The 16,720-nt window shown below is 47.5% G+C and overlaps 1 long non-coding RNA gene across 37 annotated transcripts in view; it reads left to right on the top strand.

Annotated features, from left to right (window-relative positions):
• LOC115863234 (uncharacterized) overlaps positions 1-16,720 on the top strand; it is a 402,728-nt gene that overhangs the window by 227,887 nt on the left and 158,121 nt on the right. For 30 of the 37 annotated variants that reach the window (XR_009559459.2, XR_009559466.2, XR_009559457.2 and 27 more), the window contains one exon: positions 4,137-4,319. The exons of 6 other annotated variants lie outside the window; for them this stretch is intronic. This is a non-coding gene — a long non-coding RNA (uncharacterized lncRNA). Of the gene's footprint in view, positions 1-4,136; positions 4,320-8,222; positions 8,317-16,720 lie in introns of all 37 variants that reach the window. One more of the 37 variants, XR_009559461.2, reaches the window with a different exon arrangement.

The following is a 16,720-nucleotide window of genomic DNA, read 5'->3' on the forward strand; positions in this document are numbered from 1 at the left end:
CTTTGGGCAAAACTATTTGCCAGGAGTTGTCAAAGCATCACTTTGACCTTGTGTCCCTATTTGGGGAATGTATTTGAAAGACATGTTCCAGGAGGAGAGAAGGGGGTGGTGTGCGGGGAAGGGGTTTTTTTAGAACCTGATGCATTTAGGGGCAAAACTGGAAACAAAATGGCGCTCAGGGACACATGGCATTTCTGTCCCACCAAACCTTGCCCAGACTTCTGGGGGATCATGGCGCAGAAGAGGAGGCCACCTTAAGGACAGCAGTGACAATCTGCGATGTGACAGTCACATACGGCATTATATCCTTCCCGGGATTGTGGGAAGTTAGAGAGAGAGATCAGCTCTCCATTGGGAAGAAACTGTCAGACTCCTTCCTACTACTGCCAGCGTGTTTGCTCCGTGCCCCAGATGGTACCTACTGTTCTGTTCTGATTAGGTATCTGTTTTTCATTTTGACAAACAGGATTCTGTTACAGATCTCCCTCTGTTTTTCTTTTTACTCAGTACTGTCTTTTTTTAGATCCTTGTTGGTCTGTGTGCACCTAGCTCATGTGAGGGGCTGTGTCTGCCCTCCCCTTGCTGTAGGTCCTGCTTTGTTTATCTCCTTCGGCCCCTGCTGATAGCCGTTAGGGAAACCCAGCCAGGTTCGGTGATGAACACCTCACATCTGTCCCCGGGTGGCCTGTGGGAGAGTTTCTCTGGTACAGATCCAGGGCTGGGATGGGTGAGTCATTGTGCCACTCAGACTTCATTTCACAAGTGCTGCCAGATTGTTTTCCAGAATGACTGTACCTGTTTGCCTTTCCACCAGTGGTGCTCAGGAGTTTCTGTTTCCCCATGTCCCTCCCAGCACCTGGTGTTGTCAGCTGTACCAGAAGGATGCCTCTGATGGCTCAGGCACATCTGGGCACAGGATTCGCTTCTCTGAGACGCCCTTTTCTGCTGCAGTCGTCACCTTATCAGGAAGAATGTCAGGCAGGAAAAGGGGGTCTTTCACTGCAACTCTCTGTCTTCTATTAGGGAAGAAAATGTCCCCAGAAATCTCCAGTTGACTTCCCCTTATGTCTCATTGGCCAGATGGGGCCAGATGTCCTCCTAAGCCAGCCTCTGACAGAGGTAATAGGAATGCCTCTTCCGTGGGTATTACTGCCTGCTCAGGACCCGAACAGAACAGGGACTGTCTGCGTGAGGATGAAGAGAGCGTCGGACAGTTACTCCGCCACCCGTAGAGTCTTCCACGCCAGATCTCTAATTGTGCCAATTTTTTGAGTGCACGCTGCCACGCTGCCAAATGGTGATGAACCATTTGTGGAGAATTTCAGAAGCACGTGTCTACAGCCTTGGAGTTAGAACTGGGCCCCTCGTTTCGGAATCTGTCATTCTTCTTGGCAAGTGGACATCAGACCTGGTCCCCCACAGCTGCCCCTACTTAGATTTCTGTACGAGCTCCCCACAGAAGAGGTCAGTATAGAGACTCAAGGGCAAAGCGCCACTGTTCCTGCCTGTGCCGTGATTGCAAGGCAGAATGCCAGCTGAGGACAGGTGGGGAAGGACACCAGTCCAGGAATAGTACCATCGCAGGCAGCAGCGTCCTCATCGTCAGCCACGTGTGTGCTGTAGTAACCTTTGTGTTTGTGCTTAACCAAAGAAATTAACTTGTAATGATTAACTTCTGTAATTTATTGAGCACTTACTCAGTGTCGGGTAGCCCAGGAAGCATTTTACTTTTATGATCTTGTAACACACACACACACACACACACACACACACACACACCCCCCGACAGCCTCGTGAGAGCATTTTTTTGTGATGGTTAAAGCACGGGCTCCAGTCAAACCACCTATGGAATCCCAGTGATGACATTTATTAGCTGTGTGACCTTGGGCAAGATACTTAACCTTTCTGTGCCTCAACTTTCTCATTTGTACACCAAGAACAACAATGGTATGTTACAAGTACTCAATGAGTTGATAAAATCTTAGAATAACACTGGCTTAGAGTACACACACAGCTCACACTTGATAAATATTAGTTGTTATTGCCATTTTAAAAAACGAAGAAACCAGAGGCTCAGAGACATCCACTTACCAAATGTCAGACAGCCACGAGCAGCAGGGACACAACCCAAGAGTTTCTGATTCGAGAGCTGGCCCCTTATCCATCCAGCTAGACATCATCGGTAGCCACGTGGCTCAAGGGAACACCATCATTACTCTCCTAATCAGTAGAATAAAGTTTCAGCTGAAGACCCAGTGATACTTTTGGTAAAGAAATAGCTTCCAGCCACCAACCATAAAAATACAGCAGGGCTTCCCTGGTGGCGCAGTGGTTGAGAGTCTGCCTGCCGATGCAGGGGACATGGGTTCGTGCCCCGGTCCAGGAAGATCCCACATGCCGCGGAGCAGCTGGGCCCGTGAGCCATGGCCGCTGGGCCTGCGCGTCCGGAGCCTGTGCTCCGCAACGGGAGAGGCCACAACAGTGAGAGGCCCGCGTACCGCAAAAAACAAACAAACAAACAAAAAGAACTGAGCACAGCCAGTGCTGCTTGTTCCATAATTAGGGTTTTCCACATTACCTGACATTTTGTTTCTTATCTCAATTTGCACGTACACATTTACACAAAGTAGAAGCGTTATGTCCCCCGACTCCATTTTAGTCACTGGAAATCTCTGGAAACCAGGGCTTAAGGATCTTCTGGAAGAGATTTTTCCTTGCCTAACTAAGTGAGCTGGAATCAGGAGCCGCTGGGATTTTTAGAGAGTGGGGTATCTCTAGTGTCTGTTGGTGTGAGGCAAATAGGCAGGGTGAACACCCCGCTCTGCAGAGAAGCCCGAGGGCTGGGGAGATGGAGTCGGGGTGAGCAGGTCTGCCACACAGGACGTCCCCTCGCTGAATTCCTCCACATTTCTGAGCATTTTCAGACATAGGCTTGCTGGGTGTGTGGTCAGCCTGAAGAAAGGGTCGCAGGCTTAGTGGTGCGGCTTTAAGCAAAAAAGTTGGCTTAATGGCCTGAATTTCCTGGGAGGACTTTTAAACCTAACCCTGGGTAACAAGTGACTCAACTATCTTTTTTTTTTTTTTTTAATTGAACGTCCCTCCCTCCCTTTACTTTCCTTCTTTCCTTCTCTCTTTCCTCCCCTCCCTCCCTTCCTTCCTTGGCATACAGTCACACCACTGAAAAGAGTCAAAAGGTCCAGAAAGATATGCAATGAAAGTAAAATGTCCCCCTCAATTTCCACTTCCCCAGCCAACAGGTCTTCCTTGCAGGAGGCAGTCAGCGTCAGAAGAGTCTTGTCTGTCGTCCTAGAGACGGTCTATGCATATACAAGACAATCCGTGTGTGTCTAGCGTTCCCTTTGTTACTGGACGCATCTGTGTCTTATCGCTCCATGGTCTGTCGTTCTTCCCCACCCTCCTGAGGCCTCCACGCCCATTCGCTTCTTACCAGCTGTTGCCATTGTCCTCTTCGAAGGCACACAGGGCCTGTTCCCCGGGCATGTGTGACGACATGGGGACATCCATGATAACGTGGCTTTGGACCCCAGAGTAGTCCAGCCTGGTCGGTGGAGAATGCCTTGGTTTCGGGAGGCCCTGGGCTCTGCCTGAGGTCCCCCCTGCAGGCAGGAAGGCTGGGGGGCAGAGTCCAGAAATGGTTCACACCACGGGTGGCCCTCTGGGGAACCCGCTTCTCCCCCTTAAAGGGCAGCCTGAAGAACACTTTCTCTTGATTCGGGTCACCAGGTGCAGAATCACACACCCAAGCGATAGCTGAGGCCATTGTTCCTCAAATTTGAGCCACACATCAACTTTCAGGAGCCCTTAGTAAACGCAGATTCTGTGTCAGTTAATCCGTGTGGGGCTGAGATTCTGCACTAATGAGGAGCTCCCAGGCGCTGCTGCTGCTGCTGGTCTGTGGCCAGCCCATTCTGAGTACCAAGGAAGCACCTGGTGGTCCTTCCCATCCCTCCCCACCCCGCCAGCACGCGGTACCAGACCCCATCCATGGAGCGCTAGGTCTCTCGTGCACAGATTCCAGCTCCGACCCCAGGGAGCGGTTTCATGTACATTGTCACAGTTCGTCTTCCTCACCATCCACTGAGGTGTGCTAGTGTAATCCTTTTTTTATTTTTTAGATGAGGAAACTGCTACTCAGAGACGTTAAACAACTTGGCAGATGTTGCACAGCTAGTAAGTGACAAAGGTGAAAGTCCAAGTGTGAAGGTCATTTCTTGTCACTGTGGTCCCCCACGAGCCCATGGACGAGTGTGGTCCTCCTGGAATGGGAGGGGTCTGCTCTTAATGAACAGGTTTGGATGGTGAGTGTCATTTTCTCTTCTCTCCCACTCTTTATCTCCGAGATTTTTTTTTTTTTTTTTTTTTTTTGCGGCACGCGGGCCCCTCACTGTTGTGGTCTCTCCCGTGAGGAGCACAGGCTCCGGACGCGCAGGCTCAGTGGCCATGGCTCACAGGCCCAGCCGCTCCGCGGCATGTGGGATCCTCCCAGACCGGGACACGAACCCATGTCCGCTGCATCGGCAGGCGGACTCTCAACCACTGCGCCACCAGGGAAGCCCCATCTCCGAGATTTTTATCCTGGCTTCTTCTTTTCAGGAGACTGGGAAACACTTCACAAAGGGGATGGTCCCAGCAGTAACACTGGCCTAGAGAGAAATGAATCCTTTTGCCCGGTAACTAGAAGACACATGAAACTGGAAAAGGGAGCCTAGAACATCACCGCATTTCCCTCATATAGGAGAGCATACCCCCTCCCTTTCACCCCCTCTCCCCAAACACATAATACCTTTTACTGGTGATTTGGTCAGTGCTGAGCTATCTTCATTTAATGTGGTTTTGACAGAATAGTTGGTCTGGAAATTTTCTTTTCAATTAAACTTCCTTGTTGAACTGCCTTGGTTTTGAAAGGATTCCATTAGGTTGGCTAATTATATAGCAGTTGTTACAAGGAGATATTTGCACCCAATTTCAGCTTTTAGGTAATTCAAATCAAATGCTTTCTCTTTTCCTCCCTGGAGCTGTGTGCAACCATCTTCCTCTCACACTGCAGGCTTCTCATGAGTTATTTTTGGAATTTCAAATCAAAACAGCAATTTTGGCGGATGGGAGAATGAGTGGATGCTCCAGCCTAGCAGCGTAAACCATATGTACTGATAAACACAGCCAAAGAGTCGGTGCCTTTAAAAAGCAGCAAAACCATCTCCCTCTGTGAACAAGGTTCAATTTTGGGGACCTATAAACTATTCCTGGTACTATCATATTCCTCTGTGAACTCTAACCGAAGTCAAAGACAGTTGAAATTCTTTTAAAATTACCGGAGGTTTGTCCATTTGCAAAGTGGTGTCGTGGTGCTTTTGTTTCAAGATGGCGGGTCTTGGCAGAATTTACTGATGACTCTGTTTCAGCTGCTGGATCTGCCGTGAAACATGGAAATCACTTCATTTTCCCCACTCTGTGCTGTTTTCTTCTTTCACCAGAGCACATATAACATACCTGATTGTGCACATACCAAGCGAGCAAACCTCCCCGCTCACCCGTTAGAGTATAAGCTCCTTGTGGGCAGGGGCTGTATTTTTCATCTTGTTTTATTCCTGGTGCGTAGTTGGTGCTCAGATACTTGAGTGAATAGATAGATGAATGAATAATATCCTATTTCTATTTTTCTCTTTTTAAAAAATCAATCACTTATTATATAACTAGTAACTGAATGTTTTCACCTTGGGGAAAAACAATCTTTCCAAATAAGGCTAATGTCCTTTTTGATCACTGGCCCCAAGTCTTGTTTCCTCATCCCCTCTGCTTAGGTTATCACTTTGGAACACATCCTTGCAGACCTTTCCAGTGCATTCACACACACACACACACAAACACACAGAGTACTGTTTTTGATAAACAGATTTTTTTTCAACTTGCCTTCTCGAACTCAGCCATATATCAAGGAGTGCTATCCATTTCAGCTGCCTTACCCTTTTTTTTTTTTTTTTTTTTTTCGGTACGCGGGCCTCTCACTGTTGTGGCCTCTCCCATTGCGGAGCACAGGCTCCGGACGCGCAGGCCCAGCGGCCATGGCTCACGGGCCCAGCCGCTCCGCGGCATGTGGGATCTTCCCGCACCGGGGCACGAACCCGTGTCCCCTGCATCGACAGGCGGACTCCCAACCACTGAGCCACCAGGGAAGCCCCTGCCTTACCCTTTGTAACTGCTACGTAGTTTTATTACATTGTGTGGTTATAATATCTTTTATTTGGACCAAATGAATCCACTGTTTAGCTGCTTCCATGCTCATTACAGTTCAGGATCCCTTCTCCTGTACACATTGACAGACTAACCATGTCCACTGCTGTCTTTTGGTAGCTACAATACATTTCATGAAAATCAGCCACCTGCCTTGGAGATTATGCCAAACCTGTGGATGGAATCATGTGAGATGCTCAGGATTCCCGGAGGCACCTGAATGCCCTTGTCTGCAGAAGCTCGGGAAGTGCTCTCGGGCCTGGGAATTCCACAGGTCTGGATATGGGAGTGATGTTCGAGCCGGAGTCAGCTCTGCCCCTAGCTGACTGGGTTTCATTGGGCAGGTCATCTCCTCTCCCTGTACCTTACTTTTCTCATCTGTACAGTGGGCTCCGTGAACCTCTTTCAGCTCTTAGAGTCTGAATAATAGGGTTTAGACAGTACCACCAGATTGACCTACAGAATATATTAGTTTACATGCCACTTTGTGTCGGAATGGGAAAGGGGATATTTAAAACTATATTTAAATTTTCATTTGAATTAATTCAATATATTTTATTATATTTTCATTAAAATATATTTTAAAATTTTAAAATAGAGATTTGGCCCAGAGCTCTTAGATGTCATCAACAATCCATGATTGCCAGGAACGCATTGACTTTGGGTCTTACTCTTCTTTCTTATTACTTTATTATCCAATTAAAACGTATATATTTTTTCCTTTGCTCTGTGTGGTCTTTTCATTCTAAGCAAGGCAGGGTGGTATTGGGGAAGGGGTTATGGACCCCTGAGTTCTACCTGCAGGTTTGTCTAGTTCCAGCTCTGTGTCCTTAGGCAAGTCCCGAACCTTCTCTGAGTTTCCATCTATTAATATTATGATTCCAAATTAGCCAAGTATCCACTTTATAAAAACGTTAAAAAAAACACACTCACTTGTGAATGTTTCACCTGACATTTCTGAGCCCTGTCACCTGCGGATAGATCATCTCATGAATTGATGAGGCATCTTAAGAGACCACCAAAACCCATGAAATGGTCTCATTTCACATGAGAATCGTGCAGCTGCCTTGGCCCCTGGTGACACACACCAGGCCTTTCAGTGGGTTCCCAGGGAGGCCCAGAGAAGGTTCTGCACTGCCATGATTCATTAGTAGAGTTTCCCCCCTGAGCCCCAAGGCTGGGTTGATCGTGTGTTCCCCTGCTTGGAGATGCAGGACCACAGGGGTCACAGGGGCTGAATCACACCCCAGTCGGTTTCCCTGGGGGTCCCAGGAAGGCTTTCTCACGTGGGGCGAGAGCTCTGGCCCCTTGGCATTTCACATGAGTCTGGAGAGAGCAGGGGTTCTGCAGGTGAAAGGTCAGAGTGAATGGGTGTGAAAGCTGCGTGGGAGCCCTAGCCCACAAGGTCTCTGGGGCTTTGGTTTTCCTGTTCCCAACATGGTTTTGCACCTCTACTGTGAGCTTTTGTTTCTGAACACCCCTTGGGCTAAGCGTTCCCTGATTGAGCAGGTCTGTATGGGAATGAGGCCGGTCTGTGATGCTCTCCTGAGAGCTCCCGGGGCAGGTGCTTCCACCTCTCCAGCCTCTGCTTCCCGCGCTGCTGGGTCTTCTATGAGAAAACTCTGCGTAGGTGCTCAGCCCTTGTTACCTTCCTTCCCTTTCCCTTTCTTAAATGGAAGAACATAATCTTATAGGCTCTGAATCTGTAACTGAGCTTCCTGAAGCCTAACATAAACATTTTCCACGTGAACCAAAAGAAAACAAAGAGCACACGAAAGAATATCATCAATACCGTACATATCTTAAATTACAGGAAGTAATGCAAAGGAATGATGGGTGGTTTCCATTTACCAACCCTCACTTGCTGCAAAGTTTTCAGCAGCTGCCCACCCCCTCCCCCCGGACCCTGACCGCCCCCCACCCCCACCTTTTCAATAAAATACTTGTGAATCTGGTTTCCATTGTTGCAGATAAACGCAGAGCAGGTTGCGTTGTCTCTCACCGATTTGATCCTCCTTCAACTGATCAGTGACGCTGTCATTCACAACCTGGAAACTTTAAGAAGTGAGTCAACCTGACCTATGATTCACAGATCCTTGATCTGAAATGCTTGATGTCGTGGAGGTAGGGTGGGAGGGAGAGTCAGAAATAAATTCCCTGACCCCCCCACATTCAGCTTAAGTGAGGTAACATGGGTGGTGTGAGGGGGGGCAGTTATCACCTTGTGGTTTGTGGGGGGGCTTCCTGCCCTCCGGGAGCTGCACTTCGTTGGGGGGACTTAGGGTGACCGCATGCCCAGGATCGCTGAAACAGTTCCAGCTGATGCGTGTTGTCCCATCCAGCCTTTTATACGGGTAGTGTGCCTTTCCACTGACAGAAGTATCACAGTTTGGACATACAGGGTTGTGGGGAGACTAGACTGCGGGCTCTTAAAGGCCAGAGGTTTCCTTTTATTTGGAAGTGCATCCCCAGTGCCCGGCCTCTAGGAAGCAGTAAATAAAGGCTTTCTGGGTGGGTGAGTGAGCGAATAGGTTCTTCAACCCCTCTCTTGGCCTCTGAACTTCTATTTCCCATCTGCCTTTGTGTGCCTAGGGTAACTCCTGACTCTGGCTCTCAATAGTATCTTTTGACTAAGCCAGAGCTTCAGGTGGCAGCTACTTTGGTTGCATGTCCCGGAAGGGCCACGCAGCTCTGTGACTTTCAGTGAGTTACCCAAATGAGTTAACAACGGATCAGAGTACCAAGAACCCTGGCTTCCATGATGCAGTGAGCTCCTAAGAAATGGTGGTGGAGGTGGACGTGGTGCTATTGTTATTAGCTGGCTGGCTTTGCCGCCTGTTTTTGTCTTTTCTTTCCCAGTTAGCGGATTCATAGACCTTTGTTTTAAAAAAATAATAATAATAATATCAAAATCTTATAAGAAATTGGGAAAAGACTAAAAAAGCTAAGCTAACCGTACTGTCATGACCTTTGGTAGCATCATAGAAATTTTCATTATAAACCATTGGTGTTATTTTAATGCAGAAATTTTCCATCGTGGTTAATATCTTAAGGAGCGTTGCATTTTTCTTCCATTTGCCTTTTTTGGCAAAGCACTGTTCACGTTATTTCAAAACCTTTTCAACTACTTCTTTTTCATTTGCTTTTGTCCATGTGGTTGTTGGTGATGAACCATAGGTTACTTCATTTTTTCCCTTCTGTAAATGAAGCTTTCCTTCTACTACATCGTACATCGCAAGAGACTCTCAGGAGTGAAATCGCTGGTTCAAAGATACGAATGTTGTTAAAATCTATCTATATTTAAGTAAATAGACTATGTGTTAGAGAAATTTTAGGTTTACAAAAAATTGAGTAGAAACTGCAGAGAGCACCCGTATATTCACCCCCCCCACCATTCCCCGTATTCTTAATGTTTCGCATTAGTGTGGTACGTTTGTTACAGTTTATGAACCAATATTGATATATTACGATTGACCAAAGACTATGGTTTACATCTGGGGTTCACGCTTTGTGTTGTGTAGTTCTGGGTTTTTGACAAATGCATAATTTTATGTGTCCACCATTACAGAATATTTTCACTGCCCTAAAAATGCCCTGTGCTTCACCTATCAATCTTTCCCTCCATCCTCCCAAACCCATGGCAACCACGGATCTTCTGCTTTCTTTGTAGTTCTCCTTTCTCCAGAATGTCACAGAGTTAGAATCAGAGGGCATGTAGCCTTTTTTGAGTGGCTTCTTTCACTTAGTAATATGCATGTAAGATCCTCCATGTCTTTTCATGGCTTGATAGCTCATTTCTTCTTAGTGCTGAATAATTTCCATTGTCTGGCGATACCACAGTTTAATGATCAGTTCACCTACTGAAGGATATCTTTGTTGTTTCCAAGTTTGGGCAATTATAAATAAAGCTGCTATAAACATTCGTGTGCAGGTTTTTGAGTGGACATAAGTTTTCAGCTCATTTGAGTAAACACCAAGGAGCAAGATTGCTGGATCACACGGTAAGACTATTTTCACTTTGAGCATTTGTTCAGCGATTTTAGTTACAATACCACTAGCACAGTTAATCCTCAAAACAATTAATGTCATTCGGATTCAGGTCATCGAGTGTTATTACTGAAAGGAACTTTGAAGATCTTTAAATCTCTCAGTTTCCCGAGAGCAACATCTGTCTCTCGTATCACTGCACCTCCACGGCATACTGCACGCCATAGGTGTTCAATGAATGTTCGTGACACGTTGAAAAACCAACTCACTGCACAGATAAAAACATAGAGGTCCAAAAATGGAAAGCCAAGTGCTTCTGGCCAAACAGCATTTTACTCTTGGCAGAAAGAATGCTAAAAGCTAACTCTTACGCTCTGTAGATTGGTGGACCAACATTTTGAGTGACCAGACTCTGGGTCACTAAATGCAAGCAAAACAAGTTTCAGGACTCAGGAATCTATACGTACGGATATAATGAGCACCCTCTCCTCACTTTCAAGCCCACCCGCTACCATGTCCCCCAGAGATTCTCAACGTGGTGTGTTCATCTGGATAGAGTACATTGTGGCTACAAAATCTCACAGCATACAAAAGCAACAACAACAGCAATAATAGTGACAACAATAAAAAAGGCCCAACATTACTGATTGCTTAGTGTTGACAGGCTCTTTACGTGTATTATTTCATTTCACCATCACAGCCACTCTCTTGTTAGGTACCACTGTTAGCTACAATTTAGAGATGAGAAGATTGAGGCTGAAGGAAGTTGAGTGGCTTCCCAAGGCTCCACAGCTCTTAGTGGAAAGCCAAATTGCATCCATCCAGTCTTGAGTCCACTCCACAGTGTACCTGGCCATCGTCAAGAGCACGAGATTTAGAATCAGATGGACCCGGGTTAGTATTCTGGGGCTACCGTTTTGCCAGCCATGTGATTTTGACCCTGTGATTTCTAGCTTCAATGAGTCCGTCTGTAAAATGGGGATAGTAATACCTACCTGTGGCCCATGCTTTCTGCTGTCTCCTCTGTAGCCACTGCCTCTCTGCTGCACAGAACCTTGATAGGTTCAGGTGAGAGGAAGGAGGCCCCAGATCTCAGGGAAGCTGCAATCCCAGCCTCATGAGATGAATCAAGATTGGTTAAAACCAAATACAGTAACGGCAGGTATGTTATCTAGTTTTGTTAGGGGAAGCATGCTAGGGAGAGGTTCTCTTTCCAAATAAAAAGACAAAGCCCCCCCCCCCCACAGGGGGAACTCATTCTTATCTTTTCTTCCTGCCTGGATCTTGGACACGATACCTGGAGGTACAGCAGCCGTCTTGCAACCATGAGGCGACGAGTCAACAGACTAAAATGGTGGAGGGGAAAAGATAGAGTCTGGATCTTTGACAGCATTCTTAAGTGGTTCCACCAGCCCAAGACAGAAGACTACTACTTCCAGACTTTGTTACTGAAACACTTCCTACTTGTTTATGCCACTCTTAAGTGGAGTTGTCTTTTATTTGCTGCTGAAAGCATTTCTAATAGATATGCAGATTTCCACCAAAGCACAGTGTTGGACAGCTTCATATGGTGCTGAAGAGCCTAAATTCCAGAGCCGGAGTTTCTGGGTTCTGATCTCAGCTCTGCCACTAACAAGCTGTATGACCTGGGCAAGTCGCTTAGCTTCTCTGTGACTCACTGTCCTGATCTATACAACGCTCACTCAACGTGTGCTGAGTATTGGGTGAAGGATAATAGCTGTACGTCCCTTGTACGATAGTTAGGAGCATTAAATGACTAAATGTTTTTTGTTTTTTGTTTTTCTCTTTTGTGGTACGCGGGCCTCTCACTGCTGTGGCCTCTCCCGTTGCGGAGCACAGGCTCCAGACACGCAGGCTCAGCGGCCATGGCTCACGGGCCCAGCCGCTCTGCGGCATGTGGGATCTTCCCGGACCGGGGCACGAACCCGTGTCCCCTGCATCGGCAGGCGGACTCTCAACCACTGCGCCACCAGGGAAGCCCCTAAATGCTTTATAAAATGGTTAGAACATTGCCTGGCACATAGTAAGTGGCTACGCACATGTTTGTTAAAGAAATTTTTGACAGAAAAATAGCCACTATCATAGTCTTGGGTTTGGACCTTTATCTATTGGGCCACTTGTGGTCCTTAAGCAGAACACTGACCCTGTCGCCACCAAGACTCGTGGAGCATGAAAATGCCCCTAAAGTCTCTCTCAAACCAGCAACAGTGGTGGTTTCTTTTTGACGGAAAAGGCTCCTCAGAGAACACTGACTTGTAAAGAAGGAGGGGCTGTGACTACCAAGTCAGGTCATGGAGTAAAAGACCAAATTACCCCAGACTCGCCCATGCAAATGGGTGTGGGTCTCCCCTGACAGCCCTTTTAGAAGGCTGTAGACATTTTTGAACTTGTTTTTGAAAGGGTCTTTCCAGCCAGTGTCTTATTCTTTTGCATCTCCTCACATCTTTCTTGCCGGCGGTTGGGAGGCTGGGGATGGGAAGGAAGGGGTGATGCTGGGAGTCCAGGCCCTTTTGTGCCAGGAGGGACAAGCCCCCTGGCCAGTGCGTGAGGGGGCTGGTTTCACCTGGGGCTTTCCCACTTTCTACTACCCACGTTGCCACCCTCTGTAGAGACTGGATTTGAATTCAGGCAATGACTAAGCGATTTTTGGAAACCTATCATGTTCCTGTAGTTTAAGGGTCAATTGGTAGATGCGTCCATTGCCAAATCCTGTGGAATCTGCCTTCAGTCTACGTACTCATCCACTCCTTCTACTCTCTCTACCAATGACAGTCCAGACCCGGGACTTACGTCATTTCCTTTAGTCTTGGTAATTGTTCAGGCAGTCAAGTCACAAATGGTCATGCAGCACCCTCAGGTTTCCTTGGATACTGCTTCTGGGGAAGCACGGAGACTGCCTTGTGAAAGAAGCTGCCTGTAGGTGCTCTGGTCTATGGTCTCAGCTGAGCTCCCAGCCAGCACCCAGGGTTGGCCGATAGCCATGCAAGCTGTCATTTTGGATGTTCAGACCATCTGTACTTTCAGATGACCAGAGCCCAATATCTGACTACGAGGACATGGGAGACCCCAAGTGAGAACCACAAAGGCTAGTCCTTCCCAAATTCCTGATCAAAAACTCACGAGTAACGTAAAACGATTGGTTTTAACGAGGCTAAGTTTTGCAGTAATTTGTGTTCAGCAACAGTAACAAGAAGTCCGTGCTCTTTCTCCTGCGTACTAGGCGGTCATAAGCAAAATTTTCTTAAATATTTTAGGCATCAGATATCTCAGATGTAAGTTAGGAGTGACAATATGTTTATGTAGTGGTTGCCCCTAGCGTGGCCCCCAGCACATGCTGTATTTCCTCACCTCTGAGATGCTGTCGATTATGCAGCTCACGATTAATTTGTGTGCCACAAAGAAGAGCGAAGCAAATGCTTCCACTTGACCTACTGAATGCCGTTGGTTGCGGGACACATAACATTCTTTGGAGATGCTGAAATTTGAAAGATGTATATCTTAGGACCTTTGATTCAAAGGGTGAATAACACAAACACCTTAGTTAAGCCTGGACACTGAACGATACTGCCCCCTCCACACACACACCAGAATTTGAGTTTACAAGGAACGAGAGGAGAGCTTAAAGCAAATCTGCCTTTGTAGGAAAGTTTCTCATCGGCCCTCCCATTCGATATGCTAAATTCTAAAAATTAACAGAGGCAACCTGTGGTCCAGGCAGAAAGTACCTTCCTTGGGCAGCTGTCAAATGGTTACAGTTCAAATAACATTGCATCACAGTTATTTAAGAGGGATGAGTCAGATCCCTAAATCTGGCTGTGAGCAGATAAGTTCTTTTTAGTGGAAACTCATCTCGAGCAATAGTCATAGACCAAGCCCCATTTCTCGTTGATTTTGCAGTCTCTTCTTTTCTAGGACTTTAAGTAGTAGTTTCTTAAGGGATGTCAGCCAGGGAGCAGAAGAGGTCTGAGCAGTGGGAAGGCTGGCCGAGGAGACCCAGGCCGCATCAAGTAGAGCAGAAATGCAAAGAAGCATCAGAGCGCGAGCAGGCTTGAGGCTAAGCCTTTACACAGGGAGCCCCGTGGAGTCAGTCTAGCTGCCCAGAGTGTTGGTATGTTGACCCTCATTTGAAAGGTGAGCCCCCTTCAGGACAAGAGAGGTTAAGTCTCTTGCTCAGGGTCACACAGCTTTATTATGTCCCCTTAGTCCATCAGACACAGAGCCTGTGCCCTTACCCACAGTGCTGTAATGATCAGAATGTTTGCAAAGACATGGAAATGAGACTCCAGGTAGCCCAGGTCTCTCAGCACAGCTGTCTTTCCAGCCTGACCCAAACAGGGAATTCCTTTTAATACCTACCTTGCCTTTGCCACTGTGAGTTTTCCACCCATAAGGCTCTTCTTGTCTTCTCCTCTTCCTGTGAGAACCAAAGCACCTCTCAAGGCCCAACCCTAATGGGGCACCTGAACCCTTGTTCCTACAGGGTGATTCCTGTCTGTCCTTGGATCCCAGTGCCTTGTCCCTGGGGCAGCGTGGTGGCCCTCCTGGCGTTGGTGGCTTTTATTGGTCATTCCTATTAGACTGGAAGTTTGTTGAGGCTCTGGAGTTAGATTGAGTTCGAATCCCACCTCTGTGACTTACAGCGTGTGTTCTTGGGCATGTTTCTTAGCTTTCCCAGGCTTAAATGTTCTTATCTACAAACTGGAAATAACCTGAGTATCCACTTCCCAGGACTGTCTTGAAAATGAAGAGCGTTTGGTTAGGTCTCATGGTAAGGGCTTGGTATTGTTATTACGTGAGAGGCACTTGGAAAGTATCTTGAGGCGTCCCCTCGCTTAGTCCTCACAACCAGCCCGGGAAGTAGGTGCTTTTACCATCAGCCCCATTTTACAGATGAGGAGACTGAGGTGGAGTCGTTTGCTCGCATCTCCACAGCTGGAATATGACAAAACTGGACTTATATTCTTATCTTCTTGAACTCCCCTCTCTCAATGGAATCCCACTGGAAACCTCCCACGGACTGAGTTCTGAGGAGGTTTTATCATGCCCCAACCTCTTCAGGTGTGCTTTCATTAAGGACATAATTTTTCACTCATTTTTGTCTCAGTGGTCTTCACCTTGATTTGTAGAAAAATGATGCTGCACTCAGCCTTTTCTCAGTAAAACCCTGTTCCTTTGTGCCCATAAGAGGTTCCTCCACCTTCTGGGTCCTACGGGTAGTGGACTGTGAGCACCACAATTGCCCATTTATATTATGAACTAAAAACATGGATCAGATCATCAGCCTTGAAAAGCTCACGTAAACCCTTAATGGAAATTCAGATCCCACTTTATTTCCCAGCCCAAAGGATGTCAGGGCCGCAGTCGCCATTTACCTGGAATGACTTGGCCTGTTGAGTTTCCTTCTGGTAAACCACGTTGCTGATCTCATAGGAACCCTCTAAGATGGCAGACAAAGGAAAGCAGGCATTTCCGATGAGCTGCTTCATTTCTTCCTCAAGAGGTATTAGTTAAACTCCCTAAACAAAATGGATTCTATCTGCCAGAGAACATTCTGAGTAAATAGAGCAAAAGTCCAGCTCTCGGGCCACACCCGGGCAGCCCCTTGAGAAGGCTGGGACTCCTGAGAGTGGAGAGTGGGGGGACCCCATTTGGGCAGCACGGTGGAGACCTTCCTGTCTCAGTGTGGACCTGGTGAAAGTCGAGGGGCTCAGAGGGGGCTCCGGAATGAACACGTCGTCCCAGCTGCCTGCACAGAGAGGGCAGCGAGTCCCAGGCTGGGGCCACAGCCGTGTCCTTGGCTGGCAGTTGACGTTCCCAGTAAGCTGCAGCTGAAGGATCATAGCCGTGGTGGAGAGAGACGTCGGGGCAGAAATGATAGATGACCTAGTCTGTGTCCAGCACCGAGAGAGTTCCTTCCAAGAGTTCCTTCAAATTTTCTCCGTATCTACTCTTGCTAACTTCTAATTTTTTTTCCCACTGTCCTCAGAGATGTTCTGTATGATTTCAGTCCTCTGAAATGTATTGAGACTTATTTTATGGCCCAGCACATGGTCTGTCTTGGAGAAGGTTGCACGTGCGCTTGAAAAGAATGCGTACTCTCTGGGTCTGGGGTAGAGCGTTCCCTGGATAGCAATTGTGCAAAGCCCGGTTCTCTGCCTGGTCGAGAAGAGTCTTCACTCTGTGTGGTGCTCAGAGGAGGGGAAAGAGGAACCATCTGTGTGGGTGAGAAGGCACGGCCAGCCCCTGACCCCAGAAGGCAGACCCTATGCCAACTTGTCCTCCACGTGGCCCAGGTGAGAAGAAAAGGCCACGACCAACTCTGAACAGACCTCTGAGGCGGCGAGAAAACATCTAGGGATTTGCCCGAGGGAGGGGAAATTTTCCCATGGACTCGAGGAAAGAAGCTGTGTGCAGTAAAACCCTCCCTCTCCCCGGCTGGTCTCTCTCGTGCGCTCAGCAA

The sequence above is a fragment of the Globicephala melas genome, chromosome 17 (assembly GCF_963455315.2).
Source record: "Globicephala melas chromosome 17, mGloMel1.2, whole genome shotgun sequence".
NCBI classification, from domain to species: Eukaryota; Metazoa; Chordata; class Mammalia; order Artiodactyla; family Delphinidae; genus Globicephala; species Globicephala melas.